Source organism: Saccostrea cucullata, unplaced genomic scaffold (genome assembly GCF_032062105.1).
Source record: "Saccostrea cucullata isolate Sc308-1 unplaced genomic scaffold, CSIRO_AGI_Scuc_v1 ctg2109, whole genome shotgun sequence".
Taxonomy (NCBI): Eukaryota; Metazoa; Mollusca; class Bivalvia; order Ostreida; family Ostreidae; genus Saccostrea; species Saccostrea cuccullata.
The window spans coordinates 165,823-178,083 of NW_026924046.1; the positions used below are offsets into that span (position 1 = coordinate 165,823).

At 30.6% G+C, this 12,261-nt stretch overlaps 1 protein-coding gene across 1 annotated transcript in view; it reads right to left on the reverse strand.

The window, feature by feature from the left end:
• Positions 1-8,644, reverse strand: part of LOC134265557 (uncharacterized) — a 30,775-nt gene extending 22,131 nt beyond the window's left edge. Inside the window, exon 1 of the mRNA XM_062747779.1 lies at positions 8,587-8,644. The gene's annotated coding sequence lies outside the window, so the exon portion shown is untranslated. The remainder of the gene's footprint in view (positions 1-8,586) is intronic.
• Between the last annotated feature and the right edge of the window lie 3,617 nt (positions 8,645-12,261).

Here is a 12,261-nt window from a genome sequence, read left to right on the forward strand (position 1 = left end):
ATCTATTTTGTATATATCCGATATGTACATCGATGCTTTCACAACAATGTAAACCCGTGCACGCGCGGGTCAGGGTCAAGTTACACACTTAATGCGTGACCAGGCCAGCATTAAGATGGAGAATAAAAATGCTCAGTTATTAAAAAAAAATTATAATAATCACCAACCAGAGTCAAATGTTCCTAGAATACATAACATGTATGTTTCATTCTAAATTTTGTTAAAAGAAATTATCAGACTAGGAACAAATACATTTATTTTCATTTTAAAAAATAAATTTATTGATTTATGTCCTCATGATATAAACTATATATACATGTATGTTTACCTTCAGGAAGGGTTGGATCAGATACAATGTTGGCTCCATCTAATGAAGTCTGCAAAAGTTAAAAGAACGATTCCTTTAAAGAGGGTAAGGAATTGTTTCCATACACATTATTCTTTGAGAATAAGAATAGAAACTATCAAAGAGAAAAACAAGAGGCCCATGGGCCACATCGCTCACCTGAGCACTAAGGGTAGGAAAAGTAGAAAATGGCTTATTATTGTTAAGTTTAAATCCAAAAGTAGTCCCATGACCATGGATTTGCTATTTTTTAGAAAATGATTTTTAAAGAATTTTCCTATATATTTCTATGTAAAACTTTGGTCGGCCATTTTGGCCCCGCCCTACCCCCGGGGTCATGATTTGAACAAATTTGAATCTACACTACTTGAGCATGCTTCCATATAAATATGATGAATTATGGCTTTGCCATTCATGAGAAGAAGATGTTTAAAGAATTTTCCTATATATTTCTATGTAAAACTTTGGTCGGCCATTTTGGCCCCGCCCTACCCCCTGGGTCATGATTTGAACAAACTTGAATCTACACTACCTAAGCATGCTTCCATATAAATATAATGAATTATGGCTTTGTCATTTTTGAGAAGAAGATTTTTAAAGAATTTTCCTATATATTTCTATGTAAAGCTTCGGCCATTGTGGCCCCACCCTACCCCCAGGGGTCATGATTTGAACAAACTTGAATCTACACTACCTGAGCATGCTTCCATATAAATATGATGAATTATGGCTTTGTCATTCTTGAGAAGAAGATTTTTAAAGAATTTTCCTTTATATTTCTATGTAAAACTTTGGTCGGCCATTTTGGCCCCGCCCTACCCGGGGGGTCATGATTTGAACAAACTTGAATATACACTACCTGAGCATGCTTCCATATAAACTTTGGTCAGCCATTTTGGCCCCGCCCTACCCTGAGGGGTCATGATTTGAACAAACTTGAATCTACACTACCTGAGCATGCTTCCATATAAATATAATGAATTATGGCTCTGTTATTCTTGAGAAGAAGATTTTTTAAAGAATTTTCCGAGATATTTCTATGTAAAACTTTGGTCAGCCATTTTGGCCCCGCCCTACCCCCGGGGGTCATGATTTGAACAAACTTGAATCTACACTACCTGAACATGCTTCCATATAAATATAATGAATTATGGCTTTGTCATTCTTGAGAAGAAGATTTTTAAAGAATTTTCCTATATATTTCTATGTAAAACTTTGGTCGGCCATTTTGGCCCCGCCCTACCCCCGGGGGTCATGATTTGAACAAACTTGAATCTACACTACCTGAGCATGCTTCCATATAATTTTGATGAATTATAGCTTTGTCATTCTTGAGAAGAAGATTTTTAAAGAATTTTCCTATATATTTCTATGTAAAATTTTGGTCAGCCATTGTGGCCCCGCCCTACCCCCGGGGGACATGATTTGAACAAACTTGAATCTACACTACCTGAGGATGTTTCCCCATAAGTTTCATTTTTCCTGGCACAGTGGTTCTTGAGAAGAAGATTTTTAAAACATACCACCCAATTTTCACTAATTCTCAATTATCTCCCCTTGAATGAGGGCATGGCCCTTCATTTGAATAAACTTGAATCCCCTTTACCCAAGGATGCTTTGTGGCAAGTTTGGTTGAAATTGGCCCAGCGGTTCTTAAGAAGAAGTCGAAAATGTGAAAAGTTTATGACAGACAGACAGCTAGACAGACGGACAGACAGACAGACGGACAGACGGACGCCGGACAAAATGTGATCAGAAAAGCTCACTTGAGCCTTCGGCTCAGGTGAGCTAAAAACATACAAAATAATTTCCTCTTAGTATTTTGTGTTATTTTTAGCAAACGGACTGGTTTGATGTATTAATTAAATTACATTCTTAATTGGAATGAATTTAAATTGATATTTAAAAAAAATCTTCTAATGTAAAAATACGAAAGAAAAAAAAATAAAAAGAGAACTTCTTTATAGCATCATTTATTGTATTTGTTTTTATTTAGACTAAATACATACATCATTTAGTTACAGTATTGTACATTCATGTACCTGACTGCAAAGAACATTTGTTACTTTGTTGAAACAATCCACAAACATACAAGCATTCTGGTTACATTTCTGACATTGAAGGAAAGATGTTCTCTGATCGGCATCAGCAACAAAACCTAGACAAGGAATGGAAAGAAGAAAAATAAAAAATAAAAGAAACTGCTTATTCCTTGTGTTCTCTCTTCGGATGAGACCGTTAAACCGAAGCTCCGCCTTGCAATAGATGCTGCCAAAAAAGGATCCCTTACTTTTCAATGGCCCTGAATCTCGAACATGGGTCCAGATTTCAGCTGTTAATGTGGTGCTATCTCCGTATGAATGAAAAATACTCAAGATGGACATTTAAAAAGCAAACAAAATTTTTCGTTGCATAATTTTTCAATTGTATGATGATTTCAGAGTGCAGGTATGTTGAGACGCGTAAGCGTTCATTGAATAAAATGATTTATATGTACATGTATATATGTATCGGTATAATGTCAGCTAGTGTACCATATATGGGATCCTAAAAATCTGGCCCATTTTTAGTGTTACGTGTATATGTACTCCTAATCTCTGTATCAAAATTTAATATAGAATAACTGCCAATTTAACCCCCAAGAGAAACAGAAGTTACAGATTCAAGTACTTGACTTTTGATAGATACTAAATAAGGTTTATGGAAAAAAATGAAAAAAAAATTACCTCGATCGTATCCAATATAAACTTCTTTGGCAACACCTAGCCATGATAAGCCAGCCTTAGTCCTTTGCAATGCTTGACATGTCAGGGAAGCGTTCATGAATATGTTACCATACAAGTATGTAGGCTGGGCCATGTTTTGCACCATTTCATTGATTCTGTCCAGTTCTGCTTTGCTTCCCTGTCTGTGTAAAAAAATAAGTACAAAGCATCTAAACATCTTGAATAGAGTCAGTTTAATATTTGATGCAATTTCATGACTTGAATATTCATTGTTAATCCTTTTGAGGCATCTGTCATGTAAATTCAACGATTAGAATATGCTAGAACAATAACCGGTAATTGTTCCTGTTTGAAAGCAATTTTAAAGTATCATTGAAAGGTGAAAAAGTTGTAGTCAAGGAATTCAAACAGTATACTTCAAAAGTCGACTCTTTTTTCGATGTCATACATTGAATGTACTTGTTGAAGGGTTTTCACTTCAGGCATTTCATAGATGCAATGTCAGTGAGTGGGAATGACAGACAATAAAAAAAAAATACTGGACCGATTCTGAATTCAATTGAAAGTGAATGAACACTACACGATTTTTTTTAGGTTATTTCATTTTGAGCGTATTTTTTTTTAATTACGAAAGATTTCTGTCAGATTGCCACAATACACATATTAACTGATGTCTGATAAAGGGTGCAAAGATTTGTTTTAATATGTTCACAAAGCAGTATTCCTTACCGACAGTCTGAAAAAATAATTAAAAAAAGATCACTATTTTAGCTTTGAATAAGTTGGGTTTTTTTTTCGAATAATTTTTTTAAATGTTTAAGTACTTCTTAAAATACTTAATTTTGTTTGCAACCGATTTGATGCTTTACATCAGTTTTACTTGTTTGATGAGAAATTGTCACTGATATGCTACCACTTGCTGATGGAGGTCTACAAATTTATACCTATTCTTGGATCTCAGTGCCATTAAACAGAAAGGGTTTCTTGTACATCGCTAAATTTTGTTAAATACCATCTGGCTTCAGTATTGTGTAAAAAATATCATTATTTATCATTAAAAGCATTTTACAGTGAAAATTCCATAAAACTTTTAGATATCTTTTTTTAATTGTGTTTCCGCTGTTGTATGCAAAGATGCTAGAGCTCTTCAAATTGGCTAAAAGAAATGCATACCTACCTTGTAATATGGGTTTCTGTAAATATTGATTCTCCATGATCCACCACAAACTTGATTGTCATTTCCACTGCATTTCATGTTGCATTCGCTTTCGGGCATAATTTTTGTTGTTGTAAGACGGTCTCCACAAAAACACTGGCTTCGATACTATCAAAGATTTCAATAAGATAATTGTATTTCTATATCTTATTTAGTTTTACATTTTGGATGGAGTTTTTTGACATGCAATAAAATTACTAACCTTAACGCCATAAAGTTCAAGTTTGATATTGTATTTAACCGCATTATTACATCTGTGTGTTGTAACAATATTGTGGCTGGGAGACCACTGTTTAGTAATAACTATGTCTACCAGCCAAATTCTTTGGTAATTGTTTTTATAAATGGATTTCATTTTTCGTCATTTAAATAAATATATATGAAAAGATTTTTACACTTAACATGTCTTCTGTTAGGAATTTTGCAAACAAACAGAGCTGCTATGTTGCCTTGGTTCTGCCAGTAAAGTTTTAACATAGATGAAATATTTGTATTTCTATATCGTATTTAGTTTTATATTTTGGATGGAGATTATTGACAGGCAATAAAATTATTAACCTCATCGCCATAAAATTTTCTTTTCTTCTGTAAGCAGAAGTTTCTACAAAGCTCTATGGTCATTAATGTTTCGGAAACACTCTCTGCAGACAAAATTCTTTTCCTTTCGTCTTCAAAGCACCCTAGATATCCTACTGAGAAATAGCAAGAAATATGAAGAATAACTATAACATGTTTTACGTATTATTTTCCGTTAATTACAACTCATAATTTGAAAAAACATTTAATGCGTATTTTGAAAATGTAGAGAGATGAAAAGTGTATTGTAAGACAAATCAAAATATGGTTAATTACAAAATATTGTAATTTATTACATAAAAAAATCCTTTTACTTTCATTTTATATCATTAATACCTCTATCTTCACAAATTCCATAATATGACTCGGAACAGGCAGAAGAAATGGAAAACGTCTTCGTCGTACCGCAATCAATTGCAATGCAAGAGTGATTTCCGACGAGTTCAGTTTCTTTCATATTCGGCGAAAATGTTGAATCTAAATAAATATTCAAAATAATACTTTAGTAGATATATAATGATTATTCCAGAATAACTCAACATTTTTAAATACAAAGTAAATAATGTTTTCAGTTTCCAAGTGCCTTGTTAATTTGTCTTTTAGAGATTAGATTAATTTTCCACTTAAAGTGTACTGATTATACCACGTAAATATAACACACACTATATGGTGTTTAAATGCATATGATATCACAGGCCTAGGCTTATACTTTTTCTTCAAAATAGCAAAATTATCATTTTCCAACAGTATGCAAAAATTTATTAGTTTTGGTGTAATAATGTTTTAAATATATGTATTCAAAAATTTCGCATTTTCTGGGATAACGGTCGTTAAAGATTCAGTGGTATAAGAAAATTTGCGGATCAGAAATGGTCCAAAAAATGAAAGAACCAGACAACCATACAGACAGACAGATACATGGATACACAGATGGATGGATGGTCATCCCGATAACTATATTCGCTCCGAAACACGAATACAAGGTAGAAAATAACAGAAAACGAACAAACCATAGTGTTTGTAATGGATAATTTGAAGTACTGTAGAAGTACTTTTTTTCCGCTTTGTATTAATTTACGCTATGCTCGCGGTCATAAAATTTCCGCGGGAATTTGTCCAAGCGAACATAATATAAATGTAAGGCATACAGTGACAATCTAAAAAATATTCTACCCGTGGAATAAACAGAAATTGAGATTTTGCGGAATTATGACCCCGTGGAAAAAAGTACGTCTACGGTAGTTAAAAGACGCTAGGAAAGTATTATGATATCCTCCGCTGATATAATTTTCTTTGGCATGGTTTTAGTATTTTTCAAAATACAAATCATCTTTCTTTTGACCCCTGGGATGTTGTTTTATGTGAAAAATTGATATCTTTAAAAGTTTTTATTTTCTGCAGACACATACGTCGCATTAATTCAGATTTTTAAACTTTAAAATTATATTAACTGTTACAAGTGCGACAGCTAACACATTCTGATTACGAAAAGTGAAAAATTCACATAATTTTAACAGTCAGCAGCTAAAACTTCATTAAATTAGTATCAATTTATGTTTATCTTTTTTAAATTATTAATTATCAGCTATTGGATTAATAATTATTCAGAACTGATCAAATTCGGAACTTGTCAAACGACTGCTTTAAAACTCAAAATTCCTTTAAGGTCCACAAAATAGCAATAAATAAAAATTACACAATTGTGTAGGCATTTAGATAACATGAATTAATTTCTATACATGAATATATAAATTTGTTTCAACACCATATTTTAGTACCGGCAGTGTATACAGAAAAGGCATTTGTTCCTCCACATTCTGAGAACCGAAAACCTTCTATATCCTGTTGACATGTTTCATTACATTCAGTAGATGAAATCGTCTCAGTCAAAGTTGAACTCTCAAGGCACACGCATGTATCCTTCTACAACAAGTTTATCATTAATACTACAGGAACGTATATAACATTAAAAACGTGAAGAATGAGTGTAAAAGCAAAAACACATTTAATGAATTGATTAAAAGTGAGTAAAAAAAACCCTTGAATTCTATTTTGTAATTTTCGTTTGAAATTATTTTTTAAAACATATTTGAAAAAATGTTCAATGGAGACATGCACATTGCAAAAAAAACTTGTATTTAATTTGATTCGTATACGTAAAAAAAACAACTTATTTCTATATCAATAATATGTAACATTGCAATTAAAGTTACTTTATAATGTGACTTTTATTTTCAAATAGGTATAATTTTATATGTGTTGATTGCAAAAAATTTACTTTTATGATTTCTTAAATAAAAAAAGGAAATTATTTGCTTTCTATTACATCAACAGAAGTTTGTCTTCTTTGAAATCTTTAAATTTCTTCTAAATTTACCTTACCGCTATGTAGATAAAATTTTCTAAATGCCTGTATTTACAATTTTGTATAATCTATCACGATTAATGCATTACCCTCATTCATTCATAAAATGCACATCTATTTCTATTCATACATGTACAGTATTATACACGTACAATCAGAATTACCTTTATCCCAAATATTGTCAAATTCACTGAATCAGATGCACATATTTCATGACAAAATCCAGCTGACGAATTATTCATCTGGAATTCTGGATAGCCATGCATATTCCTTGAATCATAACAGCCTAAAAAGGAAATCAAGTTTATATTATTTTGACTTTTTTGTCTTTTTAAATTAAAGTAATCGACAGAAAATAATTTTTGCAGTCGTTACCATTATACTTTCTCTCTCTCTCTCTCTCTCTCTCTCTCTCTCTCTCTCTCTCTCTCTCTCTCTCTCTCTCTCTCTCTCTCTGAATCCACAAATTCAGCATTACCTAGAATCTTAATCCAGATTGACTGTCTTTGGTAGAAACCAGACCAGAATTCCATTGATAGTGAAGCATAAGTACTATAGCTTGGTAATGTATCAGTATTTAAGTTACATTGTTGCTGAGCTTCAAACCAATCCCATGTTGATTTCATTTGAAAAGACATACTTGTAATATAACCTGCAATTCAAAATAGTAACGTTTAAATTGATAAAAATGAATTTAGCTTTTTTTCGAGCCAACTTATAAAACATTACAAAAAAGGTTCAAGCATTAATTTTTAAAAGGATAAAAAAAAATTCATAACATATGGGTTATGCAACATAAGAAATTTATCAATAAAAACAGGAAGTGATTTTTCATATCTCTTAAATTTAATATAAACTTAAATATTTATAATCGATGGTTTTTAATTATGTTTATGAATATAATTGATAGTATTTTCTATATATATATATATATATATATATATATATATATATATATATATATATATATATATATATATATATATATATATATATATATATATATATATATATATATATATATATATATATATATATATATATATATATATATATATATATATATATATATATATATATATATATATACATATATAACAATTTATTTTTAACAATATTTAATTAATAGTGAAAAAATGCTAACTAGCAGGGAAACTGTCAAAGGATTTTATTCCAACTTCCACGTCACTTGTATCACTTTTACATTTAAAAGCATTTGTCTAAAATGTTGTCTTACATTGAAACACTATGCTGACTTAAACACGATATATAAGTTGACATTACAAACGTTATATCAACATAGAGTAACTTTTCTTAACAATTTCAGCAAAAGAAAAAAATTCAATGAAATACATACCATTACGTATCAAAATCCAAGTGGACAACAGTATTTGTGATACAGTCTTAAGCTTTATCATTTTCATGCATTCCTCAAATTAAAATATAAATGAAATAGTCTTTCACTTGTTATTGAAAGAAAAGTATTTGTTTAAGTCAATCATGAGGAAGAAATTGAGACAGACACAGAACGGATAATATTAAAATATCTTAATTTATTCATGCAGTAGCTATTTCCTTCCTATCAGAACAAGAGCTTAGTATTTATTGCGTCGATTATTAAGGTACAGAATATAATCGGTTTATAATTCACAATAAATCGATTTTTTGACATTTAAGTGCACAATTCTTGCTCGTTTTTCTACATAAAGAAATAACGATTTTCTATATATCGTTGTTATAACAAAAACATACTAATAATAACAAAGAAAGAAAACCACGCCATTGCTACTTTTTAATTTAAATAGTCCAATTATACACCTTTTGCTTTTTATGCGTGCGGATCGATAGATCCGAGGCGTTTATTGTTTTTGTCCTATATGTTTGTCTGTTTATCTGTTTGTCTGTTTGTCTGTCTGTCTGTTGTCAAGTTTAATCTTCACAATAACTTTTCAAACATGAGAAATAGAGACTTCATATTTAGTATGCATACTTCACAATTAAATACTTTCAAATGTCACCAAGGACTTGTGACCTTGACTATGCCATATGCTAAAAATAGCTTTATTCAAACTTTTGTCATAGCTTTTGATCCATGAGAGATAGAGACATCGTATTTGGTATGCATACTCCACAATTAAATACTTTCAAATGTCACCAAGGACTTGTGACCTTGATTGTGAATTATATGCTAAAAATAGCTTTATTAAAACTTTCGTTAAAACTTTTGATTCTTGAGAGATAGAGACTTTATATTTGGTATGCATACTCCACTTATTAAGTTCTTTCAAATGACATCAAGGACTTGTGACCTTGACCGTGGCTTATATGCTAAAAATAGCTTTTCGAACTTTGTTGCCGCCGGGCGCATAGTGTTTCACAAACACATTTTGTTGAATTTTGATTGGACACATACAGTGTACTGGTTCATTATTTTTTTTTATTTTAACCAAGATTCAATTTTAGAAAAAAAAATAGTTTTTCCATACTGGTATGTTTCACAAACACATTTTGTTGAATTTTGATTGGACACATACAGTGTACTGGCTCATTATTTTTTTTATTTTAACCAAGATTCAATTTAAGAAAAAAAAGTTTTTCCATACTGGTATGTTTCACAAACACATTTTGTTGAATTTTGATTGGACACATACAGTGTACTGGTTCATTATTTTTTTTATTTTAACCAAGATTCAATTTAAGAAAAAAAAGTTTTTTCCATACTGGTATGAAATAAAAATAAATTTCTAAACAGAGATGCAGCTTCGAAAAATGTAATGGGGCTATACTGAAGAATCGATTTTTTACTCCTAGGAATCTTGATGCTTTAGTATAAAACTGAATGAGTTTTACATCTGCCGGATTAAAACAACTTTGCGCTTTTTTATATTCACTTCCTTCTATAAAGCCTTCAAGATGCATATTGATGATAATAACCCTAAACATTCTCGTAATGTATGATAAAATTTGGAGTTTCAGATTGCTCTATTTGCAACCAGCTACAACAATTTAGGATATCTTCATTTGTTTCTACGTCCTCCTCTCCTGTCACTCTGCTAAGATAATAAGATTATACTTTTTTTTCAAGTTGAGGGACATACTTTAATTCCTGGTGTATTCTTCCCTGTTTTGTACAATGGTGATATATTTTTTATTTAAATGTTCTTTGGTATTATAAATGTATTTAAAGGTTCTCATAACTACATTCTAAACCTTCAATTAACGATAAACTTAACAGTCATTGAAAAACCTAGACCGAGATTCATAAACTTCTGAGTATATTCGAAGTTAAATAGTCAAATTTTAATGTATTTTTTATTAAACTTAATTGTTTATATTGTAGAAATACTTAAGTGTCAGTCTCAAAAACATAAAAAGTGCTAAAGTATTGATTTAAAGTTAAAGGTTCAAAGGAGGTGCATTAAGAAAATCAGAATTACTTAAGTTTACTTCATCAATATAAAAAGATTGGTAAACATAGACAATCTTAATCTTTTATTAAGACCCCATTGCTAATTAAAAACTTTTTGACTTAAATTGTGATAAGTATAAGCTGATAAGATGCAAATATAAAATGTTGATGACATAGTTGCATTTATTTATCAGTTGTGATATTATATATATACGACTATATACATCCATCACAAAAAGGACGCTTTTTGTTTGGGAATTTTCATGCGTTACAATGAGGACTTAATTTAATTTCTCTAATGTTTTCAGAATTAAAACAAGATGTGTTTGTGAAATACTATGCGCCCGGCGGCAACAAAGTTCGAAAAACTATTTTTAGCATATAGGCCACAGTCAAGGTTACAAGTCCTTGGTGTCATTTGAGAGAACTTAATAAGTGAAGTATGCATACCAAATATGAAGACTCAATCGCTCATGGATCAAAAGCTATGGCGAAAGTTTGAATAAAGCTATTTTAAAGTCTCTATCTCTCATGATTCAAAAGTTATTGTGAGGGTTAAACTTGACAACAGACATACAGACAAACAGACAAACAGAAAAACAGACAAACATACAGGACAAAAACAATAAACGCCTCGGATCTATCGATCCGCGAGCATAATAAGCTAAAAATGGACTTATTAAGAATTTATATGACTTCGACTTCAGAATCTTTTATCTTTTCAAAGAATATATTGATACTTAAGTGTAAATCTTAGCACAAATAGTAAGAATCTATATGAATACCAGTTTATAAAGTTTATAAATTATTGTTTTTGTTGGAAAAAAATCCGATAATTAGTTCGTAGTATTAAATGAACATATATTTATTTTCAACGTGACATAAATATTTTCTAGGAATGTCAAATCGGTCAATTTCTGATAATCGGTTACTTTGACCTTTTTTTCCGATTGAGTACCCGGGTACTCGATAAAATATAAATACATATACAAGTGTGTTAATTTTGAGTCCAATTAAGCTCTCTTAAATTCCAATTTGAAAGCTGTTTTATCACGTTCAAAAATATATATAAGTAATAATGTATATAAACATCGAATTTTGTTTCTACGTATATAGGTTTGTAATAATTGCACTTGTGAAAAGAAGGAACAGACGTTGATGTGATTGCTTGTCTAATATTATCAAATGTTGGCTCTTTTCCTTGTACAAAAACTGACTTTGAATATATATATATTTTTTTAAGCTTTAGTTATCTTGAAATATTTCTCTTCACTTTGAAGTGGGTAGCGGCATTTCTATGCATGTCCAATTTCGCAGCCGTATACTTACTAAATAATTTCAAAATTATTTGGAGATAAAAGACCATACTAAAACATTGTTCACTGAAAACAAACCATTGAAGTCATCTAAATTAAATATAAGGACCACAGTAGGGGTACCAGATAATTAGTCACTAATTACTGTGTATACTTAACCAAAGGCAATAACGGGTGTTCACAGGTGTTGATGACAATTGTTTAAATTATTTTTGTTAAGATTTTACTAAAAATATGTACTTTGGAATTAGAAAAATACACATTCGAGTGACCGAGTATCACTTTTAGTATTCGATATTCGGACGTT